The sequence below is a fragment of the Apium graveolens genome, chromosome 3 (genome assembly GCF_009905375.1).
Source record: "Apium graveolens cultivar Ventura chromosome 3, ASM990537v1, whole genome shotgun sequence".
Lineage (NCBI taxonomy): Eukaryota > Viridiplantae > Streptophyta > Magnoliopsida > Apiales > Apiaceae > Apium > Apium graveolens.
This window is the reverse complement of record NC_133649.1, coordinates 85,438,851-85,454,228: the sequence shown is the minus strand read 5'-3', so window position 1 is coordinate 85,454,228 and position 15,378 is coordinate 85,438,851.

Sequence of the window (15,378 nt, the reverse complement as noted above, 5' to 3'; positions counted from 1 at the left end):
AAGCTAGCAGGGGTTCTCAGGTCCTAATATTATGAACGAAAGCAGTCTAAAGTAAATTGGACATTACGACGGCTATGTTTACGCGATTTCCCAAATTTATAACACTCCAATTCACATCAATCCAACTACCAATGAATTCATACAACCAAAGTCCATCCATATTACACTACAACAGCCCCAATCAACTCAATATTAACAATTATACTTATTCTTAAACTTGAATTTAACTATACTTAAATCCTTTAACCAACCCATAAGATTTCAACACTCCATTCACCACCATTCCAACCCGAACTTTAAACCAACAAGCATTAAGCTACTTTATTACCATAACAACCAAAATCATTCTAATATACAATGTAAAGCTAGGGTTTGGAGATGATATACCTTCCTTGAAGTGATGTCAGTAGCTAGGAAGCCTAAAGAAGCCTTGATCTATGCTTAAGCTACCTTGAACTTTCATAAAAAAATCAAGAAAACCAAAGTTATTTCTTGAAGATTACTATTCACCATCTTCTTCCTTGATTTATTGGAAGAGATTGTGAAGAAATTAGAAGCTTAAACTTATAGGATATCCATATCTATGTACAAGGAACCTTAGATAATTACCTTGTGATTTAACAATGCTTGGAGCTAGGATTTTGATTTTTCTATCCTTGGAAAAGATGAAAAGCCGAGAGCAAGATGAAGAAGATGAAATGATTTTTGTGTTTTTGCTTTGATTTGTTTTGGTTGGTTGAATTTTGATTTGTTTTAGGTTAATTACCTAATTAACCTTGATTTTGTGTGGTTATCATTCAACTACACTTCCTCCCCCCACATGTCATGCTTACATCATCAAGTGATGTCACCCTCCCTCCTTTGTCCTCTTCCTATTGATTTGATGACATCATACCCACTAATCCCTTTGATTAGCTTCTAATTGTTTGCCTAATGACCGTTGATCTGTTATACGGTTCGCTTAACTTTCGTTCTCGTTTCTCGTTTGAGGGATCATACCCGGGATCTTATTACTTGGGTTTCCTTAACCTTTCTCAATACATTATATTCCTTTTATGATCCTCTCTTATAATCCTTTAATTTAAATCCTTTTTATCCTGTTACCTTATACTCAATTCTTTCCGTATCTAGTGGATTTCCGGGAAAAATCAAAGTGTTCGGAATTGGATTCTGACGATCTTTACATACACTTATATACCACATAGAGTACTAATAATATCCCAGAAGATCAATAACAGAACCCCTACATAGTGTGGCATGAAAAGTTTTCTCATTCAGCATAATCTGTAAAATCACTATTCATAAGGGTTTCAAAAATTTCCAAAAATTGGGGTTATTACAGTCTCCCCTCCTTAAAAGGATTCCGTCCCGGAATCAGATAGAAAATGAATATGGATACTTTCTTAACATTGCACTTTCTAACTCTCGAGTAAATTTTCCCACATTGTGGTTCTTCCATCAAACTCTGAATAGTTTGATAACCCTTCTCCTAAGCACTTGTTCCTTTTTACTCTATAACCCTTCATGGTTGCTTCATATAGGTTACGTCTGGTTGCATGTCTATGCACTCATATGCCCCTATTTGTCTGGCATCCGAATTACACTTCCTTAACATTGATATGTGGAACATGCTATGAACTTACTACATGTTCGGGGTAGGGCTAGCTCATATGCTAACTTCCCAAAACGTCTTAATATATCCAAGGGTCCAACAATTTGTGGACTTAGCTTTCCTTTCTTTCCGAACCTCATCAATCTTTTCCAAGGGATACCTATAACATTTCTAGGTCCCCTACTTCCTATTCCTTGTCCTTTCGTGTCAAATCAACATTCTTCGTGTTCCCATCTTGGGCTACTACCAGCCGTCCTTTGATTAAAATATATTATATCTTTGATCCTTTGGACTACTGCGGTTCCGAGCATCTTGCGCTCTACAACTTCATCCTAACATAAGGGAGATCGACATTGTCTTTCCTCAAGGATCTCATAAGGCGATATCTCAATACTGACATATGATCTATTATCGTAAGAAAACTGAATCCGTGTTAAGTGATCATTCCAATTTCTTTCAAGTCTATTGCACAGACTCTCATTATAGCTTTTAGCATTAGAGCTTTTGCTTCTCAATACCCATTCTTTTCGAGTTCATAATCTCTACTACCTTTCGTTCCTAATATTATACTGGTTATACTTTTGCTCGTTAGCGTTCTATAACCTTTTAATAACCACGTCAACCTTAGTATCACGAATGTGTTTCCATTCCGAATACCACCATAACTTTACTACTCCTTTTTCAGCTGTTTCTATTTTCCCAAAGTTTGATCAATCATATAGAAGTAAAAGAATTTATTGAGAGATCACTATGATCATGAACACTTGTTCTATTGCGTAGTTAGTACAGAAGGTGGCCAGCCTTTAGTACTTGACAAGCAATTAAACAACATGTGGTATCCTACTAGGCTTCAATCACACATATAGATAGTCATTCGGCAATACCTCCCCTTCTGGAAGGGTTGTTCTTCTCAGCTTACATGAAATGAAAAGAAGAGAAAAGAACGAACTGAAGAGAATTGTATATTCGTAAAAATTTTATTGCCATAAAATATCTGGCTTGGAATCTACCTCTGAACTATAGAGGTTTGTCATAGGAGAACAAAACATATATGTATTTATATCAACATCAAGTATTATAGCATCGTATCTCACATGCCTAAATATTTTTGCTATTCTGTCCATCATTCTATGGACCCAGGCTCTTCCTTGAGCTTATACACAATCACCTTTGAAACTCCCTCGATATCGAAAATTGAATCTGGGATCTCATTCTAGACATCATCGTTACTAGAATTCTATGCTTGCACCGCAACCTTCCTCATATAGTAATACGGCTCTCTTTTCATAAGAGAGAATAAATATTCAATAGGTAGATACTCTACTTAATTAGTCTATCAATGATAACTTATACACTACCACGACCCGATTAGTGGTACTCAATCTCAACATCCATTCCAATACAACTCTCACGGTTGTAATCAGCTCATTACTCGCAGAATCATTGCTGCATTACCATGGTCCACCACTGACCTACTGTCGTCATTCATTTTCCTTGGAATCTTAATAGCTAACCATACAGGAGTCCATAACTGTCATATCAAATTCTTCTAAGGAGTTAACCTAATCACCTTTCATGATTCATGAAGAACACTCCAAACTCTGACGTACTTTCATGACATGAAGCATATAAAATTGCAGAAGAGTTTCAATCAAAGCAACGATAGCAGGTTATTACCATTCTTAATCGTATGCCTTAAATAGAAGACTTAACTCAAGGGTTCGTCTAGTCCTTTTTGAAACATGGTCCTGACTTATCTCAAGATAGTATCTTCTGAGATAGATAGCCCGCTCATGGCGATTACACGAATTAAACCTTTACCAACTACTATTACGGTTGGGTATTGCACAGTCATCAGAAGGAATGTCAATCTTCCAAACCTATAATACAATCTGCATAGCTTTAACCATCATCACTGTATTCCTTTGGCACAAGCGCCTATAATTATCCTCTTACCTTTAAAGTGTCGGCCACCTCTTTGGCCTTTCCTGATAGTAAAATTTCCTTACAGTCAATGTCATTTTAACCACCTCCAAATAAATTTTCTACCTTATTTCAATCACAGCTTATGTGAAGATGTTTTCCTTAAAATCTGATGAGTAAAAAAAATCACCATTTTTCCATAAGTTATTGCCTCAGTCTTTAGAGGTTAATCACTGCCATGACTGACTCTCAATCATAATTAGAACATCTTTTATCTGAAGTTTAATTGCCCTGAACAATTTCGACCATTACTGGTTCGATCCATACCTTCTCAGTGGTTTAACACGTGCCCCACTTGGCATCATTATAATTACGTCATATTTCCTTTATCATAATTTCTATTCTTGAGAATTTTGAATATTACCTTTCTCCTTGTAAAACCTCTAAGGTTATCCTTGAATCGTTCCTCATGAATTCCCTAGATACAGGGCATATCAAGATACCATTTATTAATACCAGAATCATTGTCTACATACTTCTGAAAAATTTCTCCACTGATCCTTAAAGGTTGTTATTACCTTAATCCTTTCCAATTCATACTATCAAAACTCATGATGTCCCTATTAAGGGTGAAATGCCAACCTTTATGCATTCCCCTAGGATTCGTTTTTAAGTTACCGATGTTCTATCCTTAATTCCACCTTTAAAAAGGTACATGCATCCTTCCATGGATAAATCAAGTCATATATCCCTGATAAGGGTATCTTATTCAATCATTTCCACCTCGATAGTCTATACCGAATTTCACAATAGTATCCTTATTCAAGTTAAGGTCAATCCACATGGCCTCCAAAAGATAAAAATGGTTATCCGCTTTTCTTGCCTAATTTGGTAATGATAACAAGGATGTTCTGGAAGATATTGGTCGTGTTCAACGTGAACCTCTTCTTAATAATTCCTTATTTACTTTTGTTGTTTATCTCAACAGTCACCTCAATGTTGGGATACCTTTCATATCTGGCGTCTCCCTTTCTGGGTATCATGCCACCGGTCTTACACTTCACCTTCTTGAAGGTCACTTCCTTCATCCAATTTTCTTAATTTCTTGTCTCATCAGTCTATCCGCGTCTCATTATTTATCCTTCGAATTATCTCAAAGTTTCCTCGAATCCTCCCAACTTACAGGGGATAAAATATATGTATCTCTTATGCCCTCAACCATCAATTTTAACTCATGGTGAATCACCCTCATCCTGACGAATGCATACTTTTCTATTTCTATTGCTACGAGTCTTTAGGGTTTCCTCATACCCAACTCCCTTATCATACCTCAAACTCTATTGCCTTTATATTCCTTTCCACTTCAGTTTCTTTTTATTTTCCTTTCTCTTATCCTTATTTCATGAACCAACACAACATAAGTATTGATTTCAAACATCCCGTCATTCTGGATTCGTGTCCTCAGAACGAATCTTGACAACTTTTACAACTTAGATTCATAATTCATCATACTCATCCGCTTTTGTTCTAGCTCCAAAGCTTTTACACTATCTCCTTATCTTTGGGAATTACTTTCCCGAAAACAATTGACTGAACTTAAATCAGTTTATTATAATCTCTTGCTTCGTGCCTTCCTTGGCCTTTCACCAGCGGGTGGTCTCTCTCTTAGGAGGGTAAGTGACAAAAATAGTCTTTTGTGATTCGTCAATCATTCAGAATCTTAAATGATTCCTCTATTTCCTTTAGCCAGGCTCTTGCCTCGACTAGGTCAACCTGTTCCTTGGAACTCTGAGAGCTTAGAGACTTAAAGGTCCTGAAAGAATTTCCTACCGCATTGTTTCCTCAAGGTGGTGGTTGGGGATAATAGTCTAAGCTCTGTCTAGACAGGTCCATAAATTGCCGTATAGGAGTACCGTCTCGGGTCTCCTTTCCTTACTCGACTTTTTGTTTCCTTAGTATGAAATGTTTCCACCTTCTCCCATAATCGGGGTTATCTTATACATTAAAAACCTTGTTTTCCACTCTATTATGTTATGGGTTCCTTCTTTCTTAATGGCGTCCTCCCTGACTATCACATTCAGGGTTTGCCCTAACTCTTATTCCTCGAATTATGACTTTTATCTAAGATCTCATCTTTAAGCTCTTGAACATTTGGAACCCAAATCTTGTAGGAATACCTCATTATTCCCTTATCATCTTTCTCGGTATTAATCTTTTATCTAATTGTTGGCTCTCTGCCTTCATTCATCACTTTTTCTCGTACAATATGTTCTTTTCCGATAATTCGGACTGTATTGCAATCTCAAACAGCTTTTCGGTACCGGCTCCGGTTACCTTCACTTCTATTTCCAAAATCTCTTATAAACTCTCCCAAAGACATTATCATCTTGAGTCTCTCCTTTTTACTAAGGGCATCAGCCACCATATTGGCTTTCCCCGAATGATAAAGAATCTCCCAATCATAATTCTTGATTAGCTCTAACCGCCTCCTCTGGCGTATGTTGAGCTCTTTCTACGTGAAAATGTACTAGAGCACTTATGGCTTGTGTAAATCTCACACTTTTCTCCATACAAGTAGTGCCTCCCATCTTTAGGGCAAAACTATTGCCACGAGCCCAAGCTCATGGGTGGGGATATCGAATTTTATATTCCCTTAATTGTCTTGACGCGTACGCGATTACATTGCTGTGCTGTATAAGAAGCACCCTAATTCCTTATGCGAAGCGTCACTATACTTCACCAAATCTCATTTTCCATCCGGCAACGCCAATATAGGGAACGTCACCAACCTTTGCTTCGGTTCTTAAAAGTTGTTCTCGTATTTCTTTGTCCATTCGAACTTCTCAGTCTTACGAGTAAGCCGCGTTAAAGGGGCTACTATCTTTACAAACTTGAACGAACCTCTGGTAGTGACCGGCCAATCCTACCTCTGGGAGTTGCCCTAACCATGGTCATCGATTCCTCAGTGGTCCTTTATTCATTCTTGCCAGGATCCTTCACGGGATCCTCCTCAGCAACAATCCCTTCTAGGACAACATCCTCAACCGCTACATCCTCAATATCAACATCATCTGGTCCTGCGTTAGGACGCTCTATCGGATCCACAATCTGATCTCCAATTAGTAATAAAACATCATCGCGCTGTTGCTCCTCAACCTCAGGGTTCGGAGTCCCGCTACCATCTACGATAACGAACTATGCTTCTATCACGATATTTATAAGGGTTCTCATAAGGGTTTTAACTGTCAGTACTACATTAGGTAGTCCGACTATGAACTTGGCAAGAGTTCTTATTTATCTTAGTGAACTGATTATCTTAACGTCACATCATCTCTGAGGTTTATAACGCTTAGCTCTGATACCACTTCTGTAACACCCCCAAATCCAGGGTCGGGGATCCGGGTTGTCACGAGTTCTATTTCCCTTAACAACACCCAATCTTAATAATTAATCAACTACTCTGTACTGTGACCCCACAATAAACACACACACCACACGTTATAGTCTCAGAGATGAACATCCAAAAATAATCACAAGTCATTTTATTCCACAATTATCTGTCAATACACCTTAAAAGGTTTTCTGAATAAACTTACATTTTCTTTGCCATTATTACAATTCATAAATATACATAAATCTGGTACATCAAAAGTTGAAGCCTAGCCTATGGGTAGTTCCTACCTCAGCTACAGCGACATCAATGCCTATAGGAAGCTGCGGAACGTTTCCTATCCGCTCGCGAATTGGGAGCTTGGTCCTATTCATCTTGTCTATCTGATGTTGTGTGATGAAAGAAGAAAGCAAGGGTGAGCAGCAAGCCCACCAAAATAATATGTATAATGATTAACAATATATGAGCCTTCTCATAGTACTCATGAAAGTCTTGGTCAAAAGAAATGAACCAAGTTGATATCTTAATGCGATGAAGTCGCAAAATATTCAGTATATATATACATATATACTTTTCAAAATATTGGAAGTCCTCTTCCATGCATAATACACACAGAGTTCCAGTGTATAACTGTATAAAAAAATAGCGTTGCAAGGTGATCTCATATATCTAACCTTGTCTCAACATTTTTCTGAAAATCTTTGTCATGCATAAGATAATCATTTACTAAATATAAGTTTAAAAGATGAAGTTACAAGATACTCCAATAAACTTATATCTTTTCCAAATACTACTTGAACTACCACCGTTCAAGTTATAATTAGTTTCAAAAGTTCATCACATAGATGAGACTTCAAGACCAGATTTGAATAGATTGAATCTTTAAAATATCATCAAAATAAAATGAAGTTACGAGATACTTCATTTGATGCAAACATTATTTTGAAAACTTGACCCTACCAACACTCAACAATCGCCCAACCGTAGCCTTTCTATCGAAGTGCTCTGGGTAGTGTTGTAGAAATATCCAATTGGATGATGAACTCATTACGGGAGTTTGCCGCACCAGGAAGACCACTTACGATGATCAGTCGTAGTAGTGCAACCCCACCATTTTCTACATGTAGAAGAGAACCTGTCGGATTTACTTGTCAACCGAACACTGAACTCCTAAGGAATGGACCGTCTTAGCGGAACTTCCAGGCCATTTGGGCCAATATAATAAGGCTGGGCCGGCGCTACTCGACCACTTACGCCACTCCTAGTTCAGATGAAATCCATGACTCTGAAACGTAAAGCTCGTCCCCACTTTCCCCAAGTAGAAACTTGTTGATACGGCTCCACCAAGAAGTCGTATCTATTTGGAAAGGAAAACTCACAGATATTTCCCAGGCGATGCCTGTTAATGGATTAACTTGTTCCTAGAATTTTACTTCCCGAGTATTGGGTAAGTAATCAAAAACTCTTTTATCAAGACAACAACCTTGTTGCGAATATAAAACACACCACAGAGCCAGATCCCTCAGGTTTTGAGCGAGTATTTAAATCCCCTTCGAAAGGAGGATCTTAAATATAAAAATGAGTTTTGGGATCCGCTCTAACTTTTAAAAATCATTTTGAAGACTCGCAAAACATTTTTGAGAATGTCGGAGTGATGCTGATTTAACAAAATAAATCAGTCCCAATATATTAGAAAATATCTGAATATTATTATTTAAATAATATTCCCATAAAGAATAATCTTTATAAAAATAATTGAAGTAGAAGTTTTAAAACTTATACTTGAAATGAATATTAAATAACCAAAGATATACTTATACGAAGGTACTATCTTTATTTGAATAATCAAAAGTGAGTTTGATTATTGACACCTTATTCTTTAATAAAATAAAGAATATATCTCAGCAAATAATCGGAGTCATAGATCCTCAAATGAATATTATAAAATAATATTCAATAAATAAATAAGCTGAGTCATAAGCCCTCGAATGAATATTCGAAATAATATTCAATAAATAAATAAGCTGAGTCATAAGCCCTCGAATGAATATTCGAAATAATATTCAATAAATAAATAAGCTGAGTCATAAGCCCTCGAATGAATATTCGAAATAATATTCATTACATAATATAAAGTTATCGAATAAACCTTATTCGATTAATAGCTTTGAAAACTATAACCATATATATATATATAATCTAATCGGGATCCTCGACTCCCGGTTTTAGAAAATATTTTCACCTTTGGGTCCCTATACTAAGGGTATATGCAAATTACCGCTATTCTCAAGCATAGGTATTATCACCTGAACCAACAAATATATATGGAAAGAATACGAAATAGGCATCATATGTACCATATCACATGCTACAATATATCGCAAGAATTTGCTAATTTAACCATCATGCATCTATCACAAGATAATGCATATACAAGTGTATACATCACAACAACAGTATAACGAATAGAAAACTTGCCTGAGTGCTCCCGGATAGGCTTAAGCTTAGAGTGGGTCCGATAACCTATGAACAACAACATAAGTCGGAATTAAACCCCGGTCGCTTAAGAAACTAGACTTTAACCATTTAGAGTCCTAACGTTCGCTTTCGCGCTTAACGATTTACTTAAGTCGCTCGAGTACCCTCGACTCCACCATTTTTAATAAATTAACCATTAAGGGTTTTAAGGCGATTCTTTTGCGAGTACCTTACCAACTGCCTAATCCACTTAACATAATTGTTTCATACCCCAATTAGTCCTTTCAGGTCCTTAACCAAGGTTTCAAAGTAAGGCGAGGGGTAATGGTTCGGTCGCGAAACGTCATTACTTAAAATGGCCGTTTCTCCTAAACCGTACATCGGAATCAAACGAACCACATATCAAAACGAAGCTCGTAACATGAACTATCTAAACATGGCAATGGCCAAAACCTAGCAGGGGTTCTCGGGTCCTAATATTATGAACAAAAGCAGTCTAAAGTAAATCGGACATTACGACGGCTATGTTTACGCGATTTCCCAAATTTATAACACTCCAATTCACATCAATCCAACTACCAATCAATTCATACAACCAAAGTCCATCCATATTACACTACAACAGCCCCAATCAACTCAATATTAACAATTATACTTATTCTTAAACTTGAATTTAACTATACTTAAATCCTTTAACCAAACTATAAGATTTCAACACTCCATTCACCACCATTCCAACCCAAACTTTAAACCAACAAGCATTAAGCTAATTTATTACCATAACAATCAAAATCATTCTAATATACAATGTAAAGCTAGGGTTTGGAGATGATATACCTTCCTTAAAGTGATGTGAGTAGCTAGGAAGCCTAAAGAAGCCTTGATCTATGCTTAAGCTACCTTGAACTTTCATAAAAAAATCAAGAAAACCAAAGTTATTTCTTGAAGATTACTATTCACCATCTTCTTCCTTGATTTATTGGAAGAGATTGTGAAGAAATTAGAAGCTTAAACTTATAGGATATCCATATCTATGTACAAGGAACCTTAGATAATTACCTTGTGATTTAACAATGCTTGGAGCTAGGATTTTGATTTTTCTATCCTTGGAAAAGATGAAAAGCCGAGAGCAAGATGAAGAAGATGAAATGATTTTTGTGTTTTTGCTTTGATTTGTTTTGGTTGGTTGAATTTTGATTTGTTTTAGGTTAATTACCTAATTAACCTTGATTTTGTGTGGTTATCATTCAACCACACTTCCTCCCCCCCACATATCATGCTTACATCATCAAGTGATGTCACCCTCCCTCCTTTGTCCTCTTCCTATTGGTTTGATGACATCATCCCCACTAATCCCTTTGATTAGCTTCTAATTGTTTGCCTAATGACCGCTGATCTGTTATACGGTTCGCTTAACTTTCGTTCTCGTTTCTCGTTTGAGGGATCATACCCGGGATCTTATTACTTGGGTTTCCTTAACCTTTCTCAATACATTATATTTCTTTTATGATCCTCTCTTATAATCCTTTAATTTAAATCCTTTTTATCATGTTACCTTATACTCAATTCTTTCCGTATCTAGTGGATTTCCAGGAAAAATCAAAGTGTTCGGAATTGGATTCTGACGATCTTTACATACACTTATATACCACATAGAGTACTAATAATATCCCAGAAGATCAATAACAGAACCCCTACATAGTGTGGCATGAAAAGTTTTCTCATTCAGCATAATCTGTAAAATCACTATTCATAAGGGTTTCAAAAATTTCCAAAATTTGGGGTTATTACAATATGTCCAAGAGAACTTTGAGAAATCATCTACAATTACTAGGAAAAATCTTTTCCTTGAGATGGACAACACATTGACTGGTCCAAACAAATCCATGTGTACCAATTGCAAAGGTTCTTCAATTATTAAATTAAGATTCTTTCTGAATGATGCTTTAATCTGCTTTCCCTTTTGGTAGGCATCACACAGTCCATCCTTAGAAAATTCCACTTGAGGAATGCCTCTAACCAGTTCTTTCTTGACAAGCTCATTCATGGTCTTGAAGTTTAGATGGGATAGCTTCTTGTGCCATAGCCAACTTTCATCTTGACTTGCTTTATTGAGAAGACAAGTAACAGATTCTGCATTTGATAAGTTGAAGTCAGCTAAATACACATTTCCTCTTCTCACACCAGTGAGAACCACTTTGTTGCTCCTCTTGTTTGTCACAACACAGGCTTCTGAGTTGAAGGTTACTGAATTGCCCTTATCACAAAGCTGGCTGATACTCAACAAATTATGCTTGAGACCATCCACTAGGGAAACCTCCTCAATGATGACATTGTCTTTTAAAATCAAGCCATATCCCATAGTATTGTTAGTATACACTGAAAATATTTATTTGAAGTATATACATTTATTTTTGGCCAGTTTAATTTGAGAATCATTTGAATGTTTACATGTTGTCTAATATTATATATTGTGAACAATCTAGTATCAAATGGGATACAGAATATTAGATTGTTAAATACGATTATATAATATAATAAGATTCGCAACACAGGTGGTGTTGGACAATCCACTAGGTATGGCTGTAGTATTATTTAGATTAGTTTATATTGACTAATAAATAATACTAGTATACTTTGTGTATATTGAACATGATCAAATTTAGAATTGTTCCCTTAATACTAATTAAGAAGGAGAACTAAGATTCTATGTTATTATTAATGCTTAGGTTCTTAATCCGGAAATAGTAATTGACACGTGTATATTATTTACATGCTTTGATTTATATATGAAGTAATTCTTTTGAATTATATCATTATATTTTGGGTGATGGAATTATATACATGGTGGATATTATTTATTAAAGGAATCCATGTCCTGATAATATTCGGGTTAATGATGTCCCCTTGAAAGCTCAAAAAGATTTAATTATGTGAAACCCTGCAGGTGGAATTTATTCTGGCATAATTAAATAAAGGTTGAGTGGATGATCAAGGATAAAAGATATTAATTAAATAAATTATCAGTAATTTATTTAATTAATGGACATATGAATATTTTAAACATGAGGAATTTAATAAGCAAATAATATTGGAACCGAATTAATTAAATTACGGTATTAGGAAAGGTAGTGCAAATATTAATTCTTTAGTGGATTGAATTAATATTTAATTACATTGGGCTAGGCTCAAGATGTAATTAGAAGGCCCAACCTAATTATCCATGGTCCCTATTGTAGCCTATATATATTCTTATTCTCTTCTTGCTTGGAGATTGTGTGAAAACATATTGTAGCCACCAAGGAGCAAGAAGAGAGGATAACTTGAGAAGACGGAGGCCACACTTCGCTCAAGGGAATTTGGGAATACAATAGAAGAGCGTGGAATCAACCATTAACAAGGTAATCCTCTTTTCGTAATCTTTATCGTAAAACGTAGTAACACCCTAAGTCCGTGGTTCCCAATAATTGGTATCAAGAGTCTAGGTAATGGGTTCTACTGTTTTATGATATAATGTCCATGTCATAATTATATATGCGTGTATATAGTGTTTTTCTTGTATTGGTTTTGATGCAGGTTGTTAATCCACTCTTATGGCCATGTATATTTTAATTATGTGTTTGGATCCCACGTGGTTTAATCGTGGTTAATTTTTGTTTTGGTTTCCACGTGGTTTAATCGTGGTTGTAATTTACACGAGGGTTGATTGTGTTAGAATAGATTTTACAAAATTAGTTTTCTATTAGATCTATTTTTTTGTAATTGTTCCGGGTATTTTATAACAATTATGTGCGATCGGAAATCAATTCCGGTGTTTTTTTGTTCCGCTGTGAAACACAAGGGGCTGCTGTTGGTGTTTGGTTCGAACAATAACCAAAACAAAAACACAACAGACAAGGCGACTGGCGGCTGGCGCGTGGAATTCAGCAGAAACAAGGGGTAATGCAGGCCGAACCTGCACAACATGCCCAATTTGGCTGTAACGCAGGCCGTACCTGCGCAACACGCCCAGATTGGCTGTAACGCAGGTCTGGCATGCGCAACAGGTGCTGGCGGCAGAATTTTTTTTTCTCAACAGCTGGAATTTTTTTCAGAGGGCCATAATAGTGGAAAATTTATTTTAATTTTTTCCATTAATTTTTTAATTATTGCTTTAATTTATTGATTATGTGTGTCGTTAATTATGTGTGTAATTCCTTTAAAATTGCATGTTTAACATAATTAGGACGACATGGACATAAATTTTATTTATTGCTTTAATTAAATGTTATATGTTGTTAAAATTATGTGTGTATTTTGAATGCATGATTAGACATAATTGTAACGACATAGGGCCCCATTTAATTTTAAAATTCCTCAATTTTAATAAAAATTCTAAGTGGGAGAGGGAATTAATATGAAATTAAATCCCATGGTCTCCATTATTGTTTGTATGTAATTTAACATAAAGACGAATATAAATTATATATACGTCACCCATCGTGTCATGTAATTTATGGTGTCTAAAATGTTATAGAAATTACTAGAACAAACTTCTTAAATTAATAAGTTTTAAAAAGGAATAAATACGAATTTTCTTTATTTCTGATATGGGGCGATTTTGTCAAAAACGGGTTCATCGAACTTGTAAGGCTGTGGGTATTAAGTGAGACCGATGTGACTCCTCCACTACCTGGAAATCAAACCATTGATGGATGTTGAATTAAAGTATTCTATTCAAGGAAAAATTACGAATATTGGAAGGTATACACGCCACCCATCGTGGCGTACCAAGTTTCATAGATTTCGAATAATTTAAGATTTGATGATGGTATACACTTAGCTATGAAAAATAATATAGACCACCCCAATATGGCATATTGTTTAGTAATAGGACCGAAGTAACATTTAAACAAAATTAGGTGGTATACATGTCACACATCGTGGCGTACCAGAAACTTATGGTGTTTAGATGTTAGTGCATTTAATTTTAATAATTGTTAGAGGAATTAATAGCTCTTAATAATTAATGCACCCTTATTTATGTGTAATGTGATGTTTTTTTATGCATGATTCTCAGGATAAAATGGGCTTTAATCCACTATTCACCATACTTAAGGATAACAAACTTACCGGACCTAACTATATTGAATGGAAACGAAATTTGGACATTGTGTTGACTGCTGAGGAGTACAAGTTTTGCACTTATGAACCCAAGCCTGATCAGCCTACTACTGATGCTCCTGAAGATGAGAAAGAGTATTATAAGCGGTGGATTAAGGCTGATGAGATGTCGCGATGTTACATTCTGGCAGCAATGTCGGGTGTTTTGCAGCATCAGCATCAATCTATGACCACTGCTTCGGATATGCTCTTTAATCTCAAGGAACTTTTTGGAGATCAGAATAGGGCTGCTAGGCAAGTAGCCATGAAGGATTTAATGAACACTCAGATGGCTGAAGGAACACCTGTAAGGGATCATGTTCTCAAGATGATGTCACATCTGAATGAGATAGAGATCCTTGGTGCTGAACTTGATGGGGAAACCCAGATTGACATTATCCTTATGAGTTTATCCAAGAGTTTTGAGCAGTTCCGCTTGAATTACAACATGAACAAGAGGCAGTATAGTCTCACGGAACTGCTGACAGAACTTTAGGCAGCTGAAGGATTATTTCAACAGAGTGTTTAAGTGAATGTGGCTGAGAAAAGTTCTTCCTCTAATCCGAAAGGTATTAAGAAGAAGAAAAAGGCTCAGACACAGAAAGCTGTGAAGGCAGTGATAGTTCATGGTGGTGTGAAAAAGCCTAAGGGAAAGTGCTTCAGATGCAAACAGTCAGGTCACTGGAAACATGATTGTCCTCTTCCTAAGAAGACAGACAATACTGGTATGTCTCTTTCTCTAGTTACAGAAACATTTATAGCGGCTATATCTACGAGCACTTGGTGTGTAGATACAGGAGCCACTGATCATGTTTGTAATTATATGCAGGGG